The sequence below is a fragment of the Dromaius novaehollandiae genome, chromosome 12, assembly GCF_036370855.1.
Source record: "Dromaius novaehollandiae isolate bDroNov1 chromosome 12, bDroNov1.hap1, whole genome shotgun sequence".
Lineage (NCBI taxonomy): Eukaryota > Metazoa > Chordata > Aves > Casuariiformes > Dromaiidae > Dromaius > Dromaius novaehollandiae.
Window position 1 is genome coordinate 8,449,800 of NC_088109.1, and position 25,026 is coordinate 8,474,825.

At 49.1% G+C, this 25,026-nt stretch overlaps 1 protein-coding gene across 4 annotated transcripts in view; it reads left to right on the top strand.

Moving 5' to 3' along the window:
* Nucleotides 1-1,964: 1,964 nt before the first annotated feature.
* Nucleotides 1,965-25,026, top strand: part of FBLN2 (fibulin 2) — a 106,500-nt gene continuing 83,438 nt past the window's right edge. The window contains exon 1 of one of the 4 annotated variants that reach the window (XM_064518869.1): nucleotides 1,965-2,116. The gene's annotated coding sequence lies outside the window, so the exon portion shown is untranslated. Of the gene's footprint in view, nucleotides 2,117-12,641; nucleotides 12,836-25,026 lie in introns of those variants that run through there. The other 3 variants (XM_026099556.2, XM_026099555.2, XM_026099559.2) reach the window with 3 other exon arrangements.

Here is a 25,026-nt window from a genome sequence, read left to right on the forward strand (position 1 = left end):
CTTCAGGAGTCCGCTGTGATTCCTGCTTTAGATTTACCAGGGTCACGGGTCGGCTCCGGTGGATGCTCCTGCTCTGCCCAAGCCAGGGTGACTCAGCCTCAGGCTCGGAGTCAGCAGACGTGGCTCCTTCCCAGCTCAGCCACAGCGTCGTGGGCGAAGCCCAGAGGAAGCGCTACCGCCGGGCACTGCTGCTGCCCATCTGCTCCCCGTGGAGCTGGGTGACGGCACGTGGCAGTCCTGCCGCGACCAGATGAGCGAAGGAGACCACTAATGCCTCCCTCGGAGCAGCAGTGCTCAGGTCACATCTTTGCTGAGGTAGAGAGGAATTTGACTCCTCCAGCCAGTAATTTCCCCATTCTTTCTAAGCTTTCCTTTCTCCTTCTGAGGAAATTCAAGACTGTGTAAGATCATTTTTGGAGGGTTGATTGTTTCCTCATGAAGTAAATAGCATTTTTCTTTCTGGTTAAAGTTACACGAAGATTTTGTGCAGTTGCTCTAGTCCCGAGGGTGTCCAGCAGCGACCAGCAGCGAGTCCCGTCCCCACGCACGCTGCAGCGTTGCACAAGGAGACAGTTCCACTTTCCCGAGCTTTGGCCCGTGTCAGAGACAGGATACCACATTATTCAGAAATGGAAATTCTTACGCTGCTACTTTTCCATAATTGTACACACATTTGGTCTGTGCAGATTTCAACTGTGCCTGTGAACGGGAGCTGCGGAGGGCCCGAGGCAGCCCGCTCGCTCAGACTTCTAGGTAACGCTACGTCTTTACCAGCTCCAAGACTGGGCTGAGCCACTTCTGCTACCGGGAGGAGAGGGCGACGAGGGGCCACTCCCGGGCAGCAGCGACGGGAGGAAGGGCACGCTGCCGGGAACTGTGCGGAAGGGCACGCTGCCGGGAACTGTGCGGAAGGGCACGCTGCCGGCAGCCGCCAGCTCCCACCCGGCGGCAGCTGCTGCTCCGTCCCTTGGTCTCTGCGCTGGGCAAAGCGGCCGTCGTGCTGCCCACGTCGCACGTCGCCCGCGCCGCAGGCAGGCGATGGGGCAGAGCCGCTGCCTGCCCTCCGCCAGCCCAGGGCCGAGCCGCCAGCCTGGGCGGCAGCGCTGGGCACCGAGGGTCTCCGGCCCCTCCTGCGCCCACCTGAGCGACTCGCGCTGCCCTCTGCGGACCCCCTTGGTGGGCCTCGAGCAGAGGCGAGCAGCGGGGCCCGGGCGGCCGCGGCACGAGGGCTGGCGCTGCGCACTGCGGCGGAGGGCGGAAGCGGCTTGTGCCGGGCAGGCAGAAGCACGGAGCGGGGCCGCGTGCCTGCAGCGAGCCGCCGTGGCCCGGCCGGAGGGGAGCCGGCGTCCCCCAAGGAGCCGGGGCAGCGGGCCGAGCTCCCTCTGCTCCCGAGCGTGTTTCTGCTGCCTCGCGAAGGGAGAAGGACCCGGGTTGCTCCTAAGACCCTCGCAGGGATGTTTTCTCAATGACATAGTGCTGCAGCGACTTTGCTCTTCCCGAGGACTTGTCTCTAATTTATACCAGGATGGGTGTCTATAAGCAGTCTCTATTGCTGTACAAATATGACAACCGGACCGTCTTGATGTAAAGATTAGGATCAACAGCAGCAGCCGCTGCTGCGGCCGGTCACAGCGAGGTAGGTGTGGGGCAGCTCAGACCTCCGCGAGCAGCAGTGCGACAGGAGGAAAATTAAAAGCACTCCTCGGCGCCACTTCAAAGCCGACTGCGACGGGCCGAGCGGGCCCAACCCCGGCGCGCAGGGCTGCGCGGTGCCCGGCCCCCCGCGGTGCGCGCCTCGCCTCCCTCCCGCCCGTCTCCGCGCCCCCGGGCGGGGGCTGCCGCCCTCCCCTCCGCGGGGCCGCTGCGGAACAGCCGCCGCGGAACAGCCGCGGCCACCGGCGCGCGGGGCCCCCCCGCGCCCCGGCTCCGCTCCCCGCCGGGCGCTGCGCTGCGCTGCGCGGCGCGGGCCGGGGCGGGCGGCGCGCGGGGGCGGGCAGCAGCCCCGGTGCCGGGCCGGGCAGCCCCGCCGCGGCTTTCCGGCCCCTCCCTCCGGCTCCCGGGGGGCCGCTGCCCCGGCCCCGCGGAGCGGCGCGGAGCGGAGCGGCGGAGCGCGGCGGTAAGGAGGCGGCGCGGCGCGGGCGCGGAGCCCCCTGCGCGGCCCCCGCGGCGGGGCCGGGGCCGGGGCCGGGGCCGGGGCCGGGGCCGGGGCCGGGGCCGGGGCCGGGGCCGGGGCGGGCTCCAGCCCCGCGGCGCGGGGGAGGCGATCCAAAGCCGTTTCCTGGCTACCGGGACAAATATGCAAATATTTCCTTAATCTTGGGGTTTTTTTTAATTTTCTCTCTCTCTCTCTGAAAGTGGCAAATTGTCAAAGAAGAAAAGTTGCTGTCGATGTTTCAGAACTGTTGCTTTCTTGAAAACAACTCCCTGGGTGGAGGCGAGAGCAGCCCGCGGTTCGGGGCGGGGGGGATGCTCCTGAATGAAATGTCATTTGGAGGCGGGGGAAGTATGGCCACATTGCTCCCTAGGTGTGTTCTCCAACTGCGCGGAGCTGCTCGCCTCGTGTGAGCTTAACCAAAACCGAGGGGGGGGGGTGAGAGAGGAAAAAATACGTGGGATAACTCAGAAAAGCGTTTGCCGCCTGCTTTTGGCCGTGGGCGCGCGTTCCTGGTGCGAGCGCCCGGCTGCTCCCGCGCACAGCCGGACCGTGCGGCCGCGGTGGGATGAGCCGGGGGAACGGGCGCGGAGCAGCAGAGCCGCGCACAGCGTGTTCAGGGCTTGAGCTAGAGCCAGCCTGGTCTCTGCCCCCGCCTCTCCCCTCGCCTTATCTCTTCCTCCTGTCACTCAAAGGCCTGTGCTGGAGCCTGCCCGTCCCGTCCAGCGCCGAGCGGCCCCCGGGCCCCCGGGCCAAGGGGCAGCGGCGGGCGCGTGGTCTCCATCCCCTGCTGGAAGGCGCTTGGAGCCTGCTGGCGCCACGGCCCGCGTGGGCTTTTCTCTGACCGTCAGCGCAGAGGGAAAAGACGTTACTGCCACGGAGCTGCGTTAGCGCTGGGTTTCTTCGGTTCGCACCCGGCGCGGGGGGATGAGCCGGGTGCTGGAGGGCGTCCCTCCGCCATGGCTTCTGAGAGGATCAGCCGCCCCCAAGCCCTCTGCCTTCCTGCTCCTGCTGAGGGGAGTGCTCCTGCTGGAGCAGCTTTGGCCTCTCTGTGGCAGAGGGAGGCGATGGGCACAGTTCATGTTCAGTTAGGCGCTGGTTTACTATTAACTTGGTTAGAGCGTGATTTAACAAAAGGAAAAAATTAAATTACTATAGTTCATGGTATACAGTCAATGGGTATAAAATTACCTGAGAAACATACAGCTTTATAGACATAAAACATCCTTATTATTGGACGGATGAAAATATTTTTAATAAGAAAGATTTTTCCCTAATGGCAGAATGGGACCTACAGAGGCCAAAAAAGCTCTTTTTTTAACTGCTTCTTTTCCCAAATGGAATCATTTGGACCTGCAAAATCACTTTGAAGACACAGCTACACCAGCATTAATAGGGCTGCTGTTGGCATAAAAATATCATCCAAAAATCACACCCTTAATTGACATTACTGTGTTGGCAAAACTTTTCCAGTGCTGCCTTATCCTTCCACAGTCATATTTTTTTAACTGTATCCATATACTCTGTCTCACGGACAAAGGTTCCAACCAGGATTTGCTAAATTCCTTGTGGTGACTGGAGCTTTACCTGCTCCAGTAAAGACCAGAACCTGATGGCAAAGCTGCTGGGGCCTGCGGTCCCTCCCGCGTCCTGGTACCTCCTCAGTGATTCCACTTTTGTGGCCCTGTAGGACTGGGACCACTGCAGTAGAAAGCCTTGCAAAGTACACCGGGATAAAGAACAGGTAAACGTGAGCCTTGTGGTATATTTAAGTGGTAGGAAAAATGCTTTTCTTTTAACTCAAATCACTTTCCATGGTTGGAGAGTTCCCCCACTGTTACCTATCCATCCCTCCACCCCTCCGTTCACTTTAACACCTTCTCTCAGCTGCATTAGGTGGTCGTGTTACATCATGGACTTCTTCTAAGTCAGATTGGTCTGATCCACTTGAAGTTGGAAAAAGCACTCTCCTGTTCTATTTTGTGTGTGGCGTGGTAACTTTTCTGGGGTCAGTGATGGGCAGCCTGTCCCACCGTGTCTGATGGCACCGGGGGTGATGTTCCAGCACCATCAGCACCTTCTGTCCTGCCCACGTGTGCAGCAGTGGAGGACTAGTAACCCATGGACCAGAAGGGTGGTTGGGTGAGTGTAGCTGAGGGAAGACTGTGTCTGTCATGTCCAATGGATACACTGGAAAAGGCCTGTGACCATGCAGGAGTCTGCACTGGAGTGCTCATGAAGGTAGCTTCTCTCCTGCCTGTGGGCAAGATGAAGCCCGCCAGACATCCTCTGCTGGCTTCTGGTTCTGGAGGTAGATCGCTGTGAAGCAGCAATGCAGCGAGGAGATCACCTCTTCTCACCCGCTGTCACTCTGGTTGGCATTTAGTCCTGCTGTTACACTTTTCTGAGTTTTTGTGTTTTGCTGGACAGTTCCTCGATGACCGGAGGGACGGAGCTGGGACACGTCCATGCAGCCAGGGCGTCTGTGCTCCGTGGGGGTCCATTCCTCTGGCTTTGTGGGAGTGGAGAGTAGTTACATCCCAGCTCCAGGCTCTAGCCTGCTTTCTCTTTTGATTTCCTCCTGAAGGAGGCTTGCAAAGGTGAAAGACCTTTTCCACATCAAAATTCATGCTTTTTGGACCTTTTTTTCTTATATCTCTAAAGACTCCTATGGCTCTTATTGCTGTAGTATCTGGTATCTGCCCTCAGTGGTAAAAGTCGCTTTGGCAGGTTTTGGGTATGGAGCGTAGCTTGGGTGTCCCTCCTGGCTGTCCTTGCACCCCTAGGTTTTACATCCTGTGTTAACCGAGCAAAGCCTACGGCCAGCCTTGCCCTCCCATGGCTGCCATCTTTCCTTTACACTGGGAGGTGACAGATGTTTAAAATGCTGGTCTTCTCTGTCAAACTGCTTTTGAGGAATTTTCCCACGCCTTGGAGTTTCTTCCCCTGGTGTATGAGTAAGAGCTGGGATTTAACTTCTTCTGGCAAAGCCAGAAGTATCTCCTAGATTATCCAGAGAGTTCAGTGGTTGTTGAAGGACTTACTGTGAGCGCATGCTTTCTTACAGCTGCCTTCTGGCTTTTGAGCACCATGCCCTGAAGAAACCAGAGTGCTGCTAGCTGAAGCCCCTGCCATGCGGGGTCTGCTTGCTTCCTCAGTGAGTTAGTGGCTGCTGTCCTCAGGGGATGCCCCGTCTCCTTTGGAGGTGGCCACTGTCTTCGGTGGTCTGGCACCCCCTGCTCCTGAGAGCCCCCCTTCCTCCTTCCCCCGGGGCTGAGCTGTATGGAGGTGTTTCTTCTTTAAGCTGTAAGCAGATCCCCAGTGGCAGAAAGAACCTTGACTCTTATTTATTCTAACTCTTATCTCCTCTTAGAGGTACCGACAATCCATGTGTTTCGCATGAGACCCTGATATAGTGATATGGTCTCATGCATTCACTTTTGTTTTACTCTTCCCCTCATTCTCCTGCATTAGCGGAAATTTGGATTTCCTGCCAGCCTATTGGCATAATATTAACTTTTTTTTTTTTTTTTTTTCTGGATGTGACATGGTTGCCTTTAATAACAGGGGCCTGGTTTTAATATCCGAGGAGGTCCTTTCTAATTCCATGTTCATATAGATCAGGAGCTCAAAGAGGGAGACTTCTGAAGGAGGCTTTCTAAAGAATGGTTTGTTTTCTCCTGCTTATGGTGTTGTAGTGTTTTTGTAAGAAATCAAATTAGTGAAAGAAAGATACGGCCCATTCAGGTTGTGAAGGAATTGCAGTGCACTGCTGTGGCCTGGATCTGCTCCTTCCTCTGCAGGAGATGATAAGAGCAAGATCAGACCCTTTGAGTTACCTTTTCATTCTTGTGTGTTACAAACCTAATATATTATTCACCAAAATTAAGCTGTGCTAATTAAATCTCCTGGTCTGCTATAGGAAAGTCATACATTACTGTCTGACTTGCTTGCTAATGAACTCTGTGGATTGAATCCAAAATCAGAGAGAAGTTTAAGTGCTGTCACTGATCCATGCATGCATGCAACTCTCACTGACCTCCTGGTCCAGATGTGACCTCCGGGCCTCCCCAAGTAGAGGCGATTATGGAATTAAATGTTCGACTGAGAGATGTCACTGACATGTATTGCTGGGTGTGCTAGAGCCTGTGGCTTTCATCAGTGTGGTCTGCTTTTTTATGAATGAAGGCAGGCAATGAGCGCTCAGCTGTCCTGACTGGTGCCAGGAATCTGGTACTGGAGAGATGTGGGTGGAGATGAGAGCGTGAGAAGTGCTTCTGCGCGGGGCGGTCCCACGGTGCAACAGCTGCGTGTCGAACCCCGACGCGGCATCGGGCTGCTCCGTCAGGAGGAGGTCTGTGCTACGGGGACCTCGGAGGGAAGGCGTGGTGAAGAAGTACGAGTCGCACGCTCCTTTTTGCAAAGAGAAGATGTAAAAATTGTCTCTTCTCGCTTCAGAGGCCTCCTTCCTGTCTGTTTTGCTGGGATTTCTTTTTTCTTTGATCTTCTTCTAGTTCAGTTACGGTTTTTACTCTGGTTGACACTATTCAGGGAACACATGCTGGAGACAAGGAGTTGTCTTTTTCCTGAATCAGCAAAACTTTTAGTAACTAGCAACTCCTTACACCTGTACATGGCTGGTCAAAGAAGGGTCTTAACCTGGTTTTGTCTAGATTTGTGATGGAGGGAGAGAGTGAAAGTAATTCCTGAGGCATGGATACATGATTTTTTTTGGAAGTAGAAAATATGAGCAGCAAAGGTGATCTCCCCGACAGTGCTGGCAGAAGCAGTCTTACGGGTATTCCTAATCCACCTCACTGTAAAGTCAGCCAGGTTAGCTCAAACCACCTTTGTTTTTGACTTAAATTAGCTGACTCTGCAGTAAGGCAGTGAATGTTCTCTCTGTCCCTCCTGCCAGATGTGCGGGGGGACTACCAGCCAGCTGCTGGTCCTCGGCCAACTTCTGCTCTCGCCAGACCCAGCAAAGATTGCTGTGTCCCCTCTAGGCTTTCCCTCAAGGGCAGCTGAGCCATTTGTCCAGTATCAGTTTAACCACATTTGTCAGACAGAATCAGCTTAAGATGTGCCCCTTACACTCATGTTAGTGCTGTCCTAAATCATTCCAGTTTGGCACCTATCCCCCCTTTCTTAGCTCAGATCCCATTAACAGTTTTTTCTGCGAAATTTTGCAGGTCACCAGGGCGCTGTGGCAGCCATAAGGATGGGGGCCGGGTGAACTCCTTAAAGGTGTCTGTGTGGTTCACACTGAACAAGTTAGTGTTTAAGTCACTATTTTGCCCGCGAAGGACAGGCCTGTGCAGTTACCTGAGTATTTGTCAGCCATTTAGGAAGAAACTGGATGTGAGTGCATAGACAGAGATTGAAAGGCTGCCTATGAGATCTGAATTCCCATTTAAATTAAACTGCAATTTGGAGCTCGTGTTTCTGTGACAAACCCGTTCAAAATGTTTTATAGAAGCAACTTCTAGAACTTTTGCTTTTCCATACTGTGTGCTGGACTTTGGAGGCCAGGTTACATGTAAAGAAAAGATGGTAGCTGAAAAAGCATTGTTCTGCTGGCATCATAAATGCTTTAGGTATGAGGGAGACACAATACATGTAAAACTCTGCAGTGCTGTGTAGCTTGAAACCTTTAAATATATGGCTGGAATGGAAAAAAAATATTCATTTTTGCAAATTATGATTTTTTTAGGAATTAAAAACAACTGCTTAGAAATGATTAATTACGGTAACATGTGAGCACTGCAATGTTTCATCCACTCACACTAGTATTTCAAATGATTTGAAGTTGTTTGTACAAGATTTGCTTTTAGCATGTCATTAAATGTCATGGATTTGTTCCAGCTGTCCTCCATGAATGTATCACTCATGATGGATTTTGCATGGGAGCAGGCTGCCAGATTTTAACTTTGACTCCAAAGCCCAGTTTTGTTTTATTTCTAATATAGCTGTCCTTTGCAGAACGTATTGCTGGCTTTTAATGCAGTTGGCAGAGAAGATGCTAGCGACTCTGCTAGGCAGGGCTGCTGGGCCTGGCTCGAGCTCTGTGAACGCCCTTGATGCTGGGACGGGGGGGCGATATCAGTGCCCTCCGACCCCGGCTGGACCTTCCCCTCCGGAAGGTGCTGTGCCAGTTCACAGCCTCCCGTTGCCGTCACTGCCCCGGGCAGGAGGTAGCAGCCCTCCGAGCTGCCGGCTGCATCGTTCGCCTGAGCGCTTCCTAATTTGCTTTAGGCAAAATCAAGTGGATTATCTCAAGCCACTAATTGAACGATTGAGGCAATCCTGCTGGCTGTGGGTTTTGTCTCTCTCCTTGCTGAGGTGAGTTAGTGGGGCTGGTTAAGGACGCGCAGCTGGAGGGCTCCTTCCCGCACAGCTGGGCTGGGGGCAGGGCACCTCGCCATGGCCTCCCTAATGACTTAACGAAGCCAGTCGGCAAAGGACAGCATCTCTCTGGCTGAGCTGCTGAGACTTGCTCAGAGGCTCTACCAGGGCTGTTGAGGCTTATTTTTTCCTTAATCAGCTTTTGTGGCTGGGATGCTTGTATTCGGTGAGCAGGTGATGTTTTCCACTTCCGAACTGATCTGCCTCATATATGAGGCTCTGTCATATAATCAATATAATATACCATCTAATGATCTTTTCAGGAGTGGGTGTGATTAATGTGTAAAACTTGGACAGCAGTTTGGAGAGGGTATAATCTGATACCGTAGAGAGCAAATTGATTTGGGGGATTACCTCTCAGGCCTGAACTGACAAATAGTGTAAATGGATCCCCTCAGTGAGGGGAACTGCAGTATGCTATGAAACATGATAGCTTGCCGCTAAAGATGGGGGGCAAAACCAAAAATGTAACCTGCTTTCCGATGTGCTGCTGGTTCCTGGCGTGGCTGCTTGCTGGGGCCGGGACGTGCCCTGTGCAGAGTGGTGGGATCGCTCGTGGGCTTTTGTGAGCTGCAGGCATTATTAGCAAGAGCACGTGATAAGCAATCTCTCTTCTCTTTCTGTTTTAAGGTATTTGCATTTTTCTTGAAGTGTTGACACAGTAGAGTATACCCTGGGGTGTTGCAAGTGTCTGAATATCTAGGACAGCTGGGTCACGTAATGGTGTGTCTCTTGAATCTGGGCAAACTGGTTAACTTGAGAGCATCACTTTTGTTCCTGTATTTAAATAAAAACCAACTAAGATGCTAGTAAGCAAAAAGGAAGTTCACTGATATATTTTGTGTATATTAAAATCTCTCCTGCTGTAAAGGGCAAAAGACTAAATTAGCACTTTATGCTATTTATCATAAAGCTGAAGCATAATCTGGACTAGACAGTTTCCCATACTTAACTATAGTTCCTGGTCACATTGCTTTAGTTCTTGGTTGCTTATCTTTGAGGCTAGAAATTTTTTGTTTCTGTGCTTGTACAGTGCTGGATGCAGTGATTCCCTAATGCGGAACTGAAGTGTCAGGTGCTGCCACGGTTGTGACATCTCTTTACACTGGGGAAAACAAAAACAAAAAAAAACCCCACTAAAAGAGGCTGGAAGGCATGTCAGGCAAGCATGTGTTGTTTTAAATGAAATAGCTCCAATGGGTTTAAAATGAAATATTTCCATTTCTTTTTAAATCTGGTTTTCTAAAATTTGTTTAAAGAGACTAAATAAAATCTGCCTTCAGTAATGTCCTCATGCCTGGGCTCCAGCCTTCAAAGCGCGAAGTATGTTGACCTTCATACTGGTCGCTAGGGTTGTGTGCAGGGTTAGGTGTTTGCAAGTGAGCGCTTGGGCAGGATTAGAGCCCAGGATGTTGTGTAATAACACTAGTAATTTTTTCTAGTTGTTTTTCTATGGCATTTTTCCTGATGGTTAAATTAAGTATAAAGGTCTTGTTTCCTCATTAAAAGAAAAACTAAGTTAAAGGAGAATGCTTTCAGAAAATCGCATCCTGTTTTTATCTTCCTTTAATTACCACAGATTTGAAGTTGCGGAGTGATTGCGGCCCATCTGACCTACCTCCCCTCCCCTTGCTAGTGACACTGATATTAGAACTATGGGAAAACTTACACTGCTGGCAAAATGGGTGGAAAATCAAATGTTTAATGTTTTGCTTGAACATTTTGTGGTTTCTCCTGAAATTCTTTGTCTGAAACAAAGGACGTTCTTTGTTCTTTTTGTTTTGTTTCCTTTTTTTTTCCAAAAAAATCTGCTATGTCATTGTGGATTGCTGAAGTTTCTACATAAATGGCATAAATTCTCTACAAAATCTTTTTTTAAACCTGTGACAAAGAAGGACAGTTACAAACTGTGCAAAAAATGCCTGTTTCGATGATGAAAAGTTGTTTGTTGGCAGATTTTTACAAATGTATTCAGAATCAAAATGTTAGTGATTTGGAAAAATCTTGAAATAGAGTAATTTCACATGACCCCCTCTTGGAAGCTTCTGAGTTTTGCATTCTTTGCTCCAGCACAATTCCCACTGAAGAAATACTTCAAAAAAACAAGATTATAGATTCTTTTAAAAATGTCATTCCTTGTTTTCTGGGTACTGTACTAAGATGTGTTTGTATATGTTACTCTTATCCTGGTGTATAGAATCAAAATTAAGCTTTCATGGATTTGTTTGGAGTCCGGAAAAGATAGGAGCTGAACAGCAAGAGGGACGGTCGCTGCCCAGCTGCGCTTGCAGGCTGCGGGTGTCCAGGCTCGCCGGTGGGAGCTGCTGCCTCTCCCTCCTGGGCAGCCCAGCGGGAGCTGCCGTCCCTTGGGCGGGCGCCTGGCCAGGGCTCCCGAGCCCTCTCGCAGCAGGCAGGCCTGAGGAGAGGTGATGGGCTCAGGGGGACGGGCTGTCGGCAGTGCTCGTGCTGGCCTGCAGCCAAGGGGCACCAGAAATAGCAGCAGGGTGGTGGTGGTGGCCCCCGCGCAGGCGCCCTTGGCTAGCCGAGACTTCTGGAGGAGACCGTGGTGGGAGACAGCCATCCAAGTCTGACGCTTGTCAGAGCCCCTAGCAGTTCCAGTTTCCCTCTGAGTAAACAAGTGTTTACCTCACTCCTTTAGCCTCGCTAGCAAGCTGGCAGAGGTGCTCGCTGCGAACGCCCGTGCAGGCTGCCAGCAAGAGGCATCTGTTGGCCGTGGTTCCTGCCCTTTGAGATCATTCCACTTCCCTCTTGTTATTTTTTGTGAGCAATAGTCATTATAACAGAGCAAGATAAATTTCCCAGCTGATTGAGATCTTGAATCCATCATGGAAGACTGTACATTTCCCCTCTAAATATAATCTCATGTATTACATTATTTCCAGGCTTACCTTACACTTATGCTGATTTCAAACAAGAAATTTTAGTTGATTATTCAACTGGGAAGACGGAATGGGGGCCTTTGCTGTGGAATAGTCTAGTTTATCCAAAGGTCTAGAGTTTGAAGAGTGGACAACTGCAGAGATGCCGTGTGGGACCATTGGGAATCATGCACAACTTAACTGCAGCTGCCACTCATGAGGCCAAGTACTTAAAGAAAAAAAGCAGGTTCCTTAAATGAAACTGCTTTGCCTTCTTCTGGCCACGAGTTAAAGTTACCCCAAAGCTCTTCTCGTTTCTGCCATCTTTGTGCCTCCAGATCCTCTGTTCTCCAGGATCCCCCGGTGGTGCTCCCCTCTCATTTCTTCTAGTGGCTCTCCCTCAGTTATTTAAAATGAGACATAGCTGCTCCCCCCGTCTGTCTACACGTGGCTGAGAGGGTGAATAGCAAACTCCCGTTCCCTTGGGAAACCCCTGCCAAGTGGGGTTGGACGCGTCTCCGCCTTCCCCGTGTAACGTGATTTAGGAGCGTATGAAACACTGACCGCATTGACGGCGGGATTACACGGCACCTGCTTTCAAGAGAGCAGGGGAATAACGCAGCCGTTGACAGGTTGCACTTCACCCTTTCCAGGACCTCAGCCTTCAGCAAAAACCTGCACCGAATCGGTGCCCGTCTGCTGATTGCCCGAGTTTGGGCGTGTGGTGCTTGGGACCAAGTGGTGGGCCAAGCCGCTGTGGGCCGAGTGTCCATGGGCCGAGCCGCCGTGGGCCAAGCGAGCGTCCGCGAGCCGAGTGTCCGTGGACCGAGCCTCGGCTGGCCGAGGGTCTGTGGGCTGAGCCGCTGCGAGCCGAGCGCGTGTCCGTGGGCCCAGCGTCCATGGGCCGAGCCTCGGTGGGCCGAGCCGTGACGGCGCCCAGGGCCGCGGGCCCCGTCCTGGTGGTGCCCGTGCCCGGCCAGGGCGCCGCTGCGGCGAGGAGGGCCGGGCTGCGCCACGGTGGGCACCGCGTCCCCCTCCGCGCCGGACCCCCGGGAGCTGTGGGGACGGGGCCCGCGGCCGGGCCGGGGAGGTGGGAAGGCGCGTGGGGCGCCCGGCGCTGCCGCGGCCCTACCTGGGCCGGGCCGGGGGGCGAGCGCCGCCGTGCAACGCCGGGCCGCTTCCTGAGGCGTCGCGGGGGGTAAAAAGCGAATTAACCGTATCATAGGCGCATGGTACTTCCCTGCTCAGATTACACTACAAATCTGGGCAGTTCCTCGGATAGAGCTGGAAGAGGGAATTTGGGAGCGCGAGCGGCGCTTGGAGCGGAGCGCAGCTAACGTGCCTGGAAACAAAAGGTGATAGGAAAATAAACGGCACCGGCAGGGCTGCGCGGCGGCAGGTCAGCAGAAATCCTTCCTCGCGGGGCGGCTGTTGAGAGTTTGTTGTGAGAAGTGTAAAATAACTTTGTCTGAGTGCTGGTTTTGCTTTATATCTGTGTTCTGCTGGTTGCAAAGATTGTATCTTGCCGTGGTTACCCTTTGATTTGGCGCTTTCTCTTCCAGACTTACTTGCTAACCGTTAATCAAAATCTGAAGCTCGTGCTAAACATCTTCCATTTGATGCAGTTTACAGGCTTAGGGAGACAGGGGAGGATTTGCTTTGTTAGTTAGGGCTGCAGAAGCTGCGACTGCTCTGCTCCTGGACAAAGCTCTTTGCAGTATGGTTTTCTGCAAAATACTCCATAAGCAAAACAAATGTGTTTGTGTTCTTATTCGGGTCTTCGCGGGCTGTTTTGCCGTCCCTCAGAAGTGGGCTTCTTGCAAAAACAATTATTTCCAATGCTGCCTCTGGCCTCTTGACTGTGAACGCAGAGAGCGTTTTACCTCACATGCTGAAGCAAAAGTGAGGTTTGTTTTTGTTAATGTAAGTCAAGAAGTAGCAGTGATTCAGTGTGACAGGCTGAATGTGAGCCATATGAGCCGAGCTACGCGAGCATAAAGGATGATTGTGCTGCAAAATATCTCCGAGTAATTTGGATTTTGACACACTTACCACTTCTCGGGTTGCGTTTCCCCCTCCTCGCCGCCTTGCCCTGCCCCCACGGCCAAGGCTCCGATGTGATGGAAAAATATCTGCATTGTCCTGGGAACAGCGGCGGCTGGGGAAGCCTTGTGCTCCTGGGGATTTTATTATAGGAATGTGGGAGCTTCGCAAAGACACTATAATAATTCCATGCACTTAACTTATAGCCTTAGATTACACCGTCAGGGACTTAAATAGCTTAGGCTCTAGATGCTAATTCTTATCACTAGAAGAGAGTAGGAGTCGTTTACCTGTTTCATTAACTGTTTTTGGCACACGCTGGTATATAATAGCCTTCTGGTTTAAGGCGAAATGCATCTGCGTTGAATGTGTGAGCATAGCTGCCGTGAACGGCGCTGCGCGTGTAACGAGTTGCATGTTACGAGAAAAATGCTTGTCCCCGAGATCCCCGTCGCGCCGGGCAGGGTGCCACTGCCAGTCCCCCTCTTGGGTGGAGGACTTCATAGAGCCATTTTTTTCCAATTAAATACTATTGATTTCTTTTCTGTCTGTGTTTTGTTTTTTGTTATACACTTCTGTTTAATCTGCAGCTTCTCTGTGTGGGTGGCAAATTAAGGCTGTTTTAATGTTAAATGATTAATGTTAGTAGTGGTTATGGCATGTCTTAGCGTTTGGAGGTAGGAAGGAGTAACAGGTAGCATTTCACTTCTGGCTGGAGTTTTTTCCAGGTATGTGAAAGAGTGTTTGTGTGTGGTATGTGTATGTATGTAAGTGCAACATATTAGTGTCACATCTGTAAAATAAGACATGTTTTAATGGCTCTTAAATTGAGGGTTGAATTCTGTCCTCTTAGCTGGTGTACATATATCATGCAGATACAGCAGATACATAGCAGGGTAAATGAGAACAGAACTTGGTTTTTCAGTGAATCTGTTCTAACCCGTTGGCCCAGTCCAAACCCTGCTGAAGCTGTTAGAAGGATCCCGGTGACACTGATGGAAGCAGTACTGAAGTCAAACATTAGATGGTCTAGATTGTGACGTGCCTTTGCCGCTTAGCGCTAGATGTGAAGTTTTTAAAGAAGCAAACCAAAAATAATAGATTGGATACTATTTTTAAGGCAAAATCCCAGAAAAAAGTCTGTCATCAGGTTCCAAATGATTTCTTACTTCACTTTAACAATGAGCTATCCGTTATATGGTCTTAATTTATGGAATGTTAAACAGTTTCTGGCATTACTGTGCCCCTGCAGGAAGAACAGATGGTACTTTGAATGAGTTTTGCAATGGGATAAAATGTTCCAGGTCTTCAACAGATCATATCCATCTGTAAGAAAGAAATAGCATTTGTGTAAAATAAACAGAATAGAGTCAAACAACTTGAAATCCTCTGCCGAAAGAAAAACAATGTTTGTAGGCTGAGGTGGCAGTATGCTTTGGCAGGTAATGTGGAAATCTATCATTTAACATTTGTGAATATTTATTTTGGTTAAATATCCCAGATGGGAAATCTTGCCTATTAGGATACGGAAGACAGTGGTCAGCATATAACATGGTCAGTATATACTGACAGTAGTCTGTGTACAAGAGGAATATGTTACATTTATAATCAAATAGATTGGCTATGTCTTCATCTTGTCTCCATGCAATAAAACTCTGTCTTATTTGATTTACAGAGTTTGGGCTTTGTGAGAATTGTGTGTAGCAATGAAGACCAGAATCCTGACAGTCCCTATTACGTTCGTGTATAATGTAGCTAACTCCACAGAATGGAGCAGAACATCTTGCACCCTCCATAGAAAATAGTCCTAGAAGTCAAACGCAGGACTGGCAGAATTGCAAGGAGTTGCACCAGTTTCCTTCTCTATGCTTCTAAATGACCAGAAGCCTCATCTGAATGTTGGGCCTCCATCATTTTTCAGAGCTCTGCTGTGATTCTCCCAGCCTGCCTGTTGGCCAGTGTTTGCTTTCTCCTCTCCTTTCTCTTCTCCACGTGGTGAAGCACACCTACTTTTGAGATCGTCTTTCTAGATGTGAGCTTATGTGATCTTTGAACAGCAGCTTGTCACTTGTTCTTATTATGCAGACACACAGATCTGCTGAGAGGTGGTAGGGGAGAACGGGACCTTATAGCCCTTGCAGATTTTCTGGTGCATCTGCTGGAGGCAGTGCTCTCCACAAATGCAATGAAAATAATCTGATCTGTATAAGAGAAGAACAGGAATGAATGATGTATTTTGTATTATCTTTAAGGAATTTCAAGTAGATTTAATTGCTAAAAGTGGTTAGAAAAGCTGAGAGGATAATTGCCTTGGAGATTTTTTCTCTCTACTCTTCATAGAAACAGAACTGGCTGGACTTGGGATAGCACTGAGCACTTCCAGTGTCTTTGCCTTCACACATCTGTTTGAAATGCAGACTTGGTGAGACTAGGGGCAGACCAGCAGGCTTGGGCAGTAGATCTACTTTTGAGCCTAATTCCTAACAGCTACGGTCTCCTTTGACATGTCTGTGCTGTATTGTTTCCCAACATTCAGTTTAAGGTTGTTACCAACCTGTCTGTGACTTTATGTAGCATGTAGAAACTTAGGATGAGTAGCAAAATTTGTATTGAATATATAGCCAGGTATGGGCCTCTTGCTCTTTCCTCCCACCTCCGTGTTGATGACTGGCAGTGCTACTTAATTTAGTGTGGTTCTTTATGCCCAGAAGTCTCATAAAACCCCCAGTTTTAAAACCAGTATCCTCCATAACCTTAACCTGAGCTGCTTCCAGAGAGGCGTATATCATGTGGAGTGGTTATGGCCAGTCTCATCGCTCTTCCTCAAGTTATACTGCTTTAGAAAGAGTTAGGATTTGATCTCGGGTCCACTGTAGGCGTGTGGACCATGCACCTTTGGGAGCACTGTTCAGCCTCTTCTCCAGTCCATTCTTCATGCAGGGCAATGCTCATGTTTTACGCCAATCTAGTTTTCATCAAGTACCCCCTTGTCCTAATGTTGCATGGTTTGGTGAACAAAAGTTTCCCTTTCAGTTTTTCTGTCACTCTCACGATTCTGCGAACTGATCATATTCCCCTTAAACTTCTCCTTTGCAAATCGAGAAGTCACAGGCTCTACAGCTTTATGCACCTGAAAATAAGGTAGAGCTCCCTGTACGGCGTGTAAAAACAAGCTCACGTCTAGGGGCAATCCACCCATCCTAAGATGGGTATCGGGGATATTAATTGCCCCCTGAAGGTTCACCCCTCTCTCCATGGACTGTAGAGGAGGCTTCATCAATTACGTAACTTCTAGGAAACTGAAGCTGAACTAAACCTGTGATCTTCAGAGAATTAGGATTCGTGGTCGCCTTTGTTTTGTTCTTGGTACTCTGAACTGTTAAGATCCCGGGATCCGCTACTTGCTTGTAGAAATGATTCTGCACAAGTCACAGTGACTTTATATTGATTGGAAAATTGGCGCAAGCCTCCCCCCTCCCCGCCTCTGGGAGCAGTCAGCTGGGTGTGAACGTCTGACCGGGCTGCCAGAGTGTTTCAGATCATGTGGGGGGAGGCGAGGTCACGCCGCGGGACGGAGCGCGGCGGGAGGCGCTTTCTGCTGGGGCCCTGGGCTCGGAGGCCGCCGCCGTGGAAGCGCCGCCGAGGGATGGGGCAGCCGGGGCAGCCGGGATGCCTCTCCTCTCACTGCGGAGGGCGTGTTGCCGTCCTGAGCGCTTGGGTTTACTTTCCCTGGTTTCCTTTTACACCAAATGCCCAATGTTTTGGGGAGGCTTCATCTTTTACGTACTAGTGACTTTGTCATCTTAGTTTTTTCTTGCCAGTTTTGTGCTGGACTGTACGTGAGGAGCATGAAGGGAGGGAGTATCAGCTCATTCTTCTTCCACTGTATTAATGATTTATTTCCTCTTACTTAAATCATCTTACAGTTCTAGGTTTTATTCAGCTGGAAAATAAAATAAAAGCTTCCTCCCCTTACAGGAGAAAAATTGGCCAAAGCATAAACTTCTTTTTTTTTTTTTTTTTTTTTAATTTTTATGTAGACTACCAAGAGCAAATAAGCTGTGCTCACTAGTCCGTACCACCTTCTTGAAATATTGTTCATTTTAATGAAAATCAGATTCAATTTATTGTTTGGTTAGCATGTTCAACAAAAACAAGATGTTGTCAAAGGAAACGAAGTAATCTTATTATTTAAATTATATACACCCCATAAGCTAACATATAAAAAAAAATCAATCAGCATTTTATGTTACTGGGGGTAGCTGCATGTATATCATTTAAAGCAAGAATAGAGCTCTAAGTATTTGCTTGCTCTGGAGCCTCTCTCCAACATAGCAGGAATACCTGGATGTGGCCTGGCAGAAAAAGCAAAGTTTAGATTGTATCATTTTTCTTCCCCACTAAAATTCTATACAAGTAGATGGGGCTAACTTATTTTTAAGTGTATTTGAAAGGATCTGACTTTTTCTAATAAATGTTGGAGAAACTCTGGTCGGTTTCTTCAGCGATGAGACTTGTTCTCTGGTGGGCAGCAGTTAAAGTGACAAGAATTGCATCAACTTCAGTCAAAAGCTGCTGAAAGCTTTTGGTTTTATGTAAAAAAAGGAATTTTTCTTTTTCTTTTTTTTTAAGGTAAAATTTACATTTTGTTAGATATCTTAAGAAAACATGTTATGTTGCCCACTAGAACAAGCTAAATTTTGCAGTTTCAGCAATTCTGGATTGTAGAAATTTCTAGTTTTGAATATTCTGTCCTTATTTGCAAGTTAACATGGGTTTACTTGTATTTGTTGATGATCAATAACTTAAAATATTTAGGAGTATGGGCTATGTATTTACACAGCAGACCATAATAGCTTCCTGTGGCAATAGAAAATGCAATGTATAGCTTACAAAGTAAACAAGGCTTGTTCTTCTAACATCATTCTGGTTTGTAGGGTAAATATGGTACAGAACCACAAATCATTATGGACACAAGAAGTGCATATGGGCATCTGAGGGCTGAATTTAACTAGGTGCATTTAGACCTAAAGCAAACTATCTGTCTGTGATCTCTGAGTATGTCAGTCTGAGATTCTATACCGTATACAGGGAAAAAAACTGCGCATATCTCCAGGAAATTATCCTCCAAATTAAGGCTACATCTCAGACAACTTGGATCTGGTCCAAAGCTACTGAAGTCAATGGAAAGAGTCCAGGAACCGGGTTCCTTGTGTGCGAGCTGACAAAGGGGTTGTGCGTTACCTTGACCTTCTTTAGAGAGCAGAAACATGCCAGGGGATTACAGGAAATGCGAGTATTTATATGTGTATTTTAGGTACATGTGTATATACATATGTGTGTGTGCATGTGTTGCACTCTTTCAACACGGAGTAATACTTTCATCAGTTTCAAAGTACCAGTCAATTCTTTCATTTATGATGGCTTCTAAATAGCTTTAATTCTGCTTCAGGTTAGTCAGAAATGAATTTGGATGAAGTTGTCTCTTCTGAAATGCTTTTCTAGATTTTCATATTCAAAAACTGAGGTAGCATCATTGGCCTTGGCATCTCTTGGAGGATAAATGGGGCTCAAAGGACAGTCCAGCCAGATCCTCTCTGGCGAGGCACAGACTTTGTCCATAGGAGGTAGAAGTCGTCCTGGTCAAGTTGAGTACATGCAGCTATGTGCAGTAGTGGATATAATGAACCGTCCCGTGCAGACCGTGTGTGCTGAGTGCCCATCATCCATGGATTTGATGGCCACCACGGAGCAAAACCTTCCACAGCCTCATGCTCAGCCTCTGAAGTGTAGGAGAGTTTACTTTCCAAAACCAGGAGTCGTGCTGCTATTCCAACTTTTCCAAAACCAGGAGTCGTGCTGCTATTCCAACTTTTCTTACACAGCTCTTCACAGTCTCTGCAGACCACTGAGGAATGAACGCAGAGGGGAAGATGGGAGGTACTGCAAGGGTAACTTCTATTAGTTACATCTGGCAATGTTGTTTCTGAATGATAGGCTCTAAGATAAAAGAGCAGAGCATGCATCTTTTCACGTTTCAGTATCCAATGAACCAAATTAATTCCATTATCTTTTATGGAAAATTTGTGCAGGAGTAGTTTTGATTGATGGATTACATCTGTGACTGCTGGCTGATTAGCAGCATGATAGATGTAGGCTTCAGTTACAGGGATTTTGCTTTCATTCATGAGGAAAAATTGAAGGTTTCTTTCCAGCACATTTTTGCATTAAAACTTTTCAAAGTGCTTAACAAATGTTAGGCTTTGATTTCCATTTGTTTATCGCCTGTAGTAATTAACATTTCTGTGAGAACATTTCAACCAAATGTTCTAGTTTTTCAGTTTTTCCTCCATTAAAATAATAATTTTATGCTATAGCTAAAGAATTTAATTGGTGTATATAATAACCCTGATTTGGGCTTTTTTTTGTAACCATGTGAAAGGAAACCGTTCCTTAAGAACAGATCATCATTGACACATGTTGTGGCATCCTGGACTTCATTAATTTATAGTTGACAATAGCTCTCATGGTACATGTGGTTCACTTACTATACTCAGTCAATAGTCCACAGTTTCATGAAGTGCACAGAGAGAAGGCGTGTATGTGAGCGCTGAAATAAACCCGAGTCCCTCCCCTTCATACCAAAGAACATTTGGGCAAATACTCAACCAAATTCATTAGCTGAACTGTTTTCAATGCAGAGTAACAAGGCTGGATCCTTACCCAGCCTTTCTTTGTGAAGTTGATATCTGAACCCCATCTCCTCCATGGATTGTAGAAACCCATATAATCAGGAAATAGAGAAATGGGCAGGTGACTATTTAAATACAGTAATGCTGGTGGCAGTTTGTGTTAGAGATGCATCGTCCATGTGTCTTTGGCACCTCCATTTCATCCTGTGCCCGTGATTCTTTCGTGCAGTTTCAGGCACAGACTGGTCCCTGGCAGTAGAGGTCCTACACAACCTGTCTTGCAGTGAAGCTTGAAGCTTATGGTTTGTGCCAGGCTTAGTCCAGGTGAGTTTTGGAGCTAGAAGTGGTGGTCAGGGCAGCTGCTTCTACTTGTGCTACTTTTTCTTCCCCCTTCCTCTAACAGGAAGACTCTCTGGTCAGATGAGAGCAGAGCAAATTCTCCGGATTGCTATCAAGTTCAAAACCATCTAATCTGGGATGATTCCACCAACAAGAATGCACTTGGGGATAGGTATAGGACTGAAGATTTTGCAGATGAAAGATTCTGTGAAAGATTACTTTAGGAAAGAAAATGTAATCCCAGCAACCCAAGGCAAAGATATTTCCTTCAAGTATGGGGCGGAGGTGAAAAAGACAGTGAGCTGTGAGAGTGATGCCTCCAAAACCCGAACAGGATTGCAAGCTATGGCAGTCAAATTTGAGCTGACATTTTATCCACAAGACAGAATTTGCTATGGGGTCTTCCTTCCCCCATTTTTTCCCACCAGCATTTATCCAGAGGAATAAGGCAGAGAGTGCCCTGTCTGCATGGAACAAAGAACATGACGGCTTTGCCTGCTGTCTCTGTGTATTACTTACTTAAGGGTCAGAGTGCCGGCAGGAGGACGATGCGTGTACACAAGTTCACCTACTGTCGTGAGGTTCTCAGCTAGGTGCGTTCTGGCAGCTGGGAGAGCAGAAGATGTATTTTCTCAGCTGTGCAGCAGAGTACAGCTAATGAAAGGAGTTGGTTTGTTGCTACAGTTGGTTACTGAGAGCATATTTACTCTCCTGAGAGATGGATTTGGATCCTGTTGAGTCATAAAAGAAAAGGGTTTGATCTTAGGTCCTTCTGGGTATTTTGCTACATTGTAAAGATCATTGTGCATTTGGAGGGGAAAATGACACAAATTGCAGCCTATTCCTACAGTAATCCTGGTTGTAGAGAGCAACTGTATTTATTATGAAGCAAAACAGGTCTGTTGACAGAGCCGTGTATAAAAGTCATGGAGAAACTGTGAAGCAAAAATAGTAAGAGACTATAGAATGTTAACTGTAAAATAAGTGCCATTTTCTGCTCATCAGTGGATAGAATTTCACTATTAAGCATGACAAGGTCAGGACACTTTTACAGAAAAATTATTTACCACAGAATTACTGTATTGAAACTTCATTTGGACACTCCTTTGAAGTTAATCGTGCAGCTGAAGCAAACCCCGGTGAGTTATTTTGGAGAGTCTCAGATCAAGTCCCCAGTTCCAACGCTAAAGTTCAGGCCCCGGGTGATGGAAGAGCTGCTCCCGTCCTGGACGGTGGCGGCTCTGCCTGGCGGGCGGACGCTGCTCAGTGGTGTTGCTGGTCCCTTCAGTCCTCCCCCAGTGAAAATGGTTGTTAACCACTTCCAAACACTGCCACAGATTGCTAAGCTATCAATTAAATGGTAGGGTTTCTTTTGCCTAGTTTGTATTTTATGGTGGGGGTGGGGAAAATTTTCATTTTCAACTGTTCCAAAAAGGCTACCTGAAAATGAAGCAGACGTGCTGCTGTGTAGTGCCCGTGTGCTCTGAACTACGTGTTTCCCACCAGAAGAAGAGCTAAAGTATTGATTCTCTCGCTGCTTAGGGCTGGGGGAGTCAAAGCGCTAGGACTGGTGAGAAGTAGAACATTGTAGTAAGAAAAGAAACAAACCCAAAGCTTGAACCTCTGCATTGCTTAAAGTAAGTTTTACATAGCGTTGTAGTCATTTAATTGAATAAGGGAGAAATGGAGAGAAGGGATCAAGGGAGGGAACGGGAATGAGACTTTCAGACCTTGCACGCCGTGGTCCTTGAGCCTGCAGTTGTTTTTACCTTGGGGACAGGGAGCAGCAGCCCTGCCTGTGTGTGAGCTCGGAGAAACGGTGGGAATGAGCAGAGGGCTGGAGCATCCTGGAGGACGATGAGGGAACGAGGGGAGCCCCGCGTGTCCTGGGGCTCACCCTGCGTGCGCGGGGCTGCTCCGGGAGCTGCGGAGCAGAGGGCCGTGCCTTGCCCGCGCGCTGCCAAAAGAGCTCTCTTGGTGCAGTTTAGTTCATAACTTGTGAGCTTTGACAAGTTTTTGTTGGCTGTGTCTTGGGAAATGTTCATGAATGGCCTTTGCTGAGTTTGCCTTGCTCTTTTTTTTTCCCAGATTTTTTGATTGTCATGAAAATAGGTGGATTATGTAATTGCGTTTTTGAGGTGCATGTAGTCACCTGAAACTTGGTGATGTAAAAAATGTGTCTATCAATGACAAACATTTGTTTTCACTGAAGAAAGTTAGGCTCCTTCTTCAGCCGAGGTGAGAGGCCCTGCCGTGGCTGTGTGCAAGGGCACACTGGAGTATCATGTCCACCGACATGCGTTCATGGTGTGCCGAAGGAGCCAGAGTCTTCCTTGGCTTCACAGGTACTCAGGTTTCTTGTGCTTTAAGAAGCTTTGCAGCCCTATTCTGGGGAAATATGGTTAAACGCAATGATGGGCAAGCATGTTCCCAGGATCTGTGCTCTTATGTTTTTCCATGCTGCTCCCAGGCATGTGCCCCTCTCCCCCTTGCAGCATGGGCTCTTTGCAGTGGGCTTGCTGTGGTTCAGCTGCTTTGGTCCCCTCTGTCCACACAGCCCCTTTCCTGAGCTCTCCATTCCCAGTGTGCTGGAGCCGAACAAAGACCAGCTCCTCCGCGTGCACTGGGCAGGCTGGTGTTTCTGCTCACCTCCTTTCCCCCGTGTGAGTCGCTTCTCTCTCGCTCCCCTTGCAGCTGGATCCTCTCGCTGAGTCTGGATTTGCTGCAGTGGCAACTCCCAATGACAAAGAATTGCGCCAGTGAGCCAAATACCTGCCCTGTTGTTTTGGGCTGGTTGGGGAGAGGGGGAGCACTGACACGCCAGACCCAAGATGTTATTTGCAGACTCTCCCGTCCAAGCTCTGCCCTGTCATTCACTTGGAACAGGGCTGCCTTCACCCTCCGGGACTTTAACGGCGGCTTCAAGAGCTGCATGTTCTGGAAGAATGAGGCAGAGCTGGCTGGCTGCTACTGCTAATGCTTGGCTTCTTCCTCCGAAATGCCTTGGGTGATGCTTTTCCATTACCCCAGCGTACTGGGTTGCCGCTCGGATGCGGGCATGGAGCACCTCTTGGAGAATGTCGCAGGCAGCTCTCCTCGGGGCCTTCTGCGGGGAGGGAGCTCGCGCAGCCGCCCTGCTCCTTGGCAGCTGCGTGAGTTTGGGTACCGCGCCGCTTCCTCCTTGTCTTTCCCACTCTTGAGGGCTATGTCGAATTAAGCAGTGCTCTTCCAGACTCTCAGATGTGTATTTTTTAAGCTTTTCTCTGAAAAGGGGTGTAGCAGTAACTCATTCAAAATAAAGCTAGAGAAAGCTGCCTGCAAGAGCTATGACTTCTGAAAACGGGCTGATTTTGCCAAGGACCGGAGTGCTGGCGACACTGAAGTGACTAAGCATCTTGTGCTTTTCTTCCAGTATGAGAAAGTAAGAGTAGCTCCTTGGATTTGGACTTGCATTGTGGTTCATCCTGCCCCTCTCCTCTTTCCCTCCAGCCTGGGTGCTCTAGGTCTGGTTTCAGCCCGTCTTAAGTTTTGTTGCTTAGCAGGCAGAGGGGTGAGCTCTGTGTGCTGTACACTGCAGAAGAGCACTGAAGGAAGCATTTCTGCAGCTTCTCATTCATTAGCCCGGTGAGCGGCACTTGGGTCACCTCTGCCGGTGGGACGGGCTGGGGAGAGCCAGGCGTTCTCCCTTCCAGCCTCTGGTGAGATCACGAGTTTCCAGGTTGTGCGGGTGTGAAGGGAAGAGCTAATCCCCTGGCTGGCCCAGCCGAGGCAGGACTTACCGGGCTGAGGGCTTCTTCTGTTTTTCGTACAAGAAAAGTCTCTCACAAATTTCCATTTTCTCTCGCGTTTAAAAGGGATTGTTTTTAAACGGATATTTCCTTCCGTCCCCTCCCTCCTTCCTCCCTTAGCTTGAAACCGTGACAGCAGCCATTCAAGAGCTGCTGGCAGCTGCGGCAGACCAGAAAGGTCTGGCTGGGGAGAGGTGCTAAAATACACAGACTGGCGAAACACATTAGCCGTGTTATGCGGCGTGGGCGTGCACACTGTGCCGCTTTCTGGAGCGCTGCTACCAGTGCGGCGGAGCAGAGATGCAATGCCGCAGAGCGGGCTGTGTCTGCTCCCCGCGACGTACAGCCCGAGCCCCGGCAGCAGGTCTGGACCGCGTGACGCCGGGGCAGCAGCGAACGGGTTGGTAGGATCCCCGCGGGTTGGCGAGCCCGCTTTGCGCAGACGGTGAGGGCTGCTGCTGCGTGACTGGTTTCCCCTGCAGCAGCTAATCGCAGCGACATCCTTATTTCTTTGTTTTCAGGAGACACGCGTATAGGTAGAGGGGAGGACGTAAGTGGCTAAGGCCCTCAGCCCCGCCAGCACGGCGTGTGCTCCTGTCTGTGGCGCGGCAGCGATCGCGCAGCTGTCTGCCACCTTCTCCTTTCGCATCAGGCCTGCATCTGGCCCTGCGCGCTCTTCCAAAGAAGATGATGTGTATCAAAACAGCACTTCTATTTTTACCATCCTC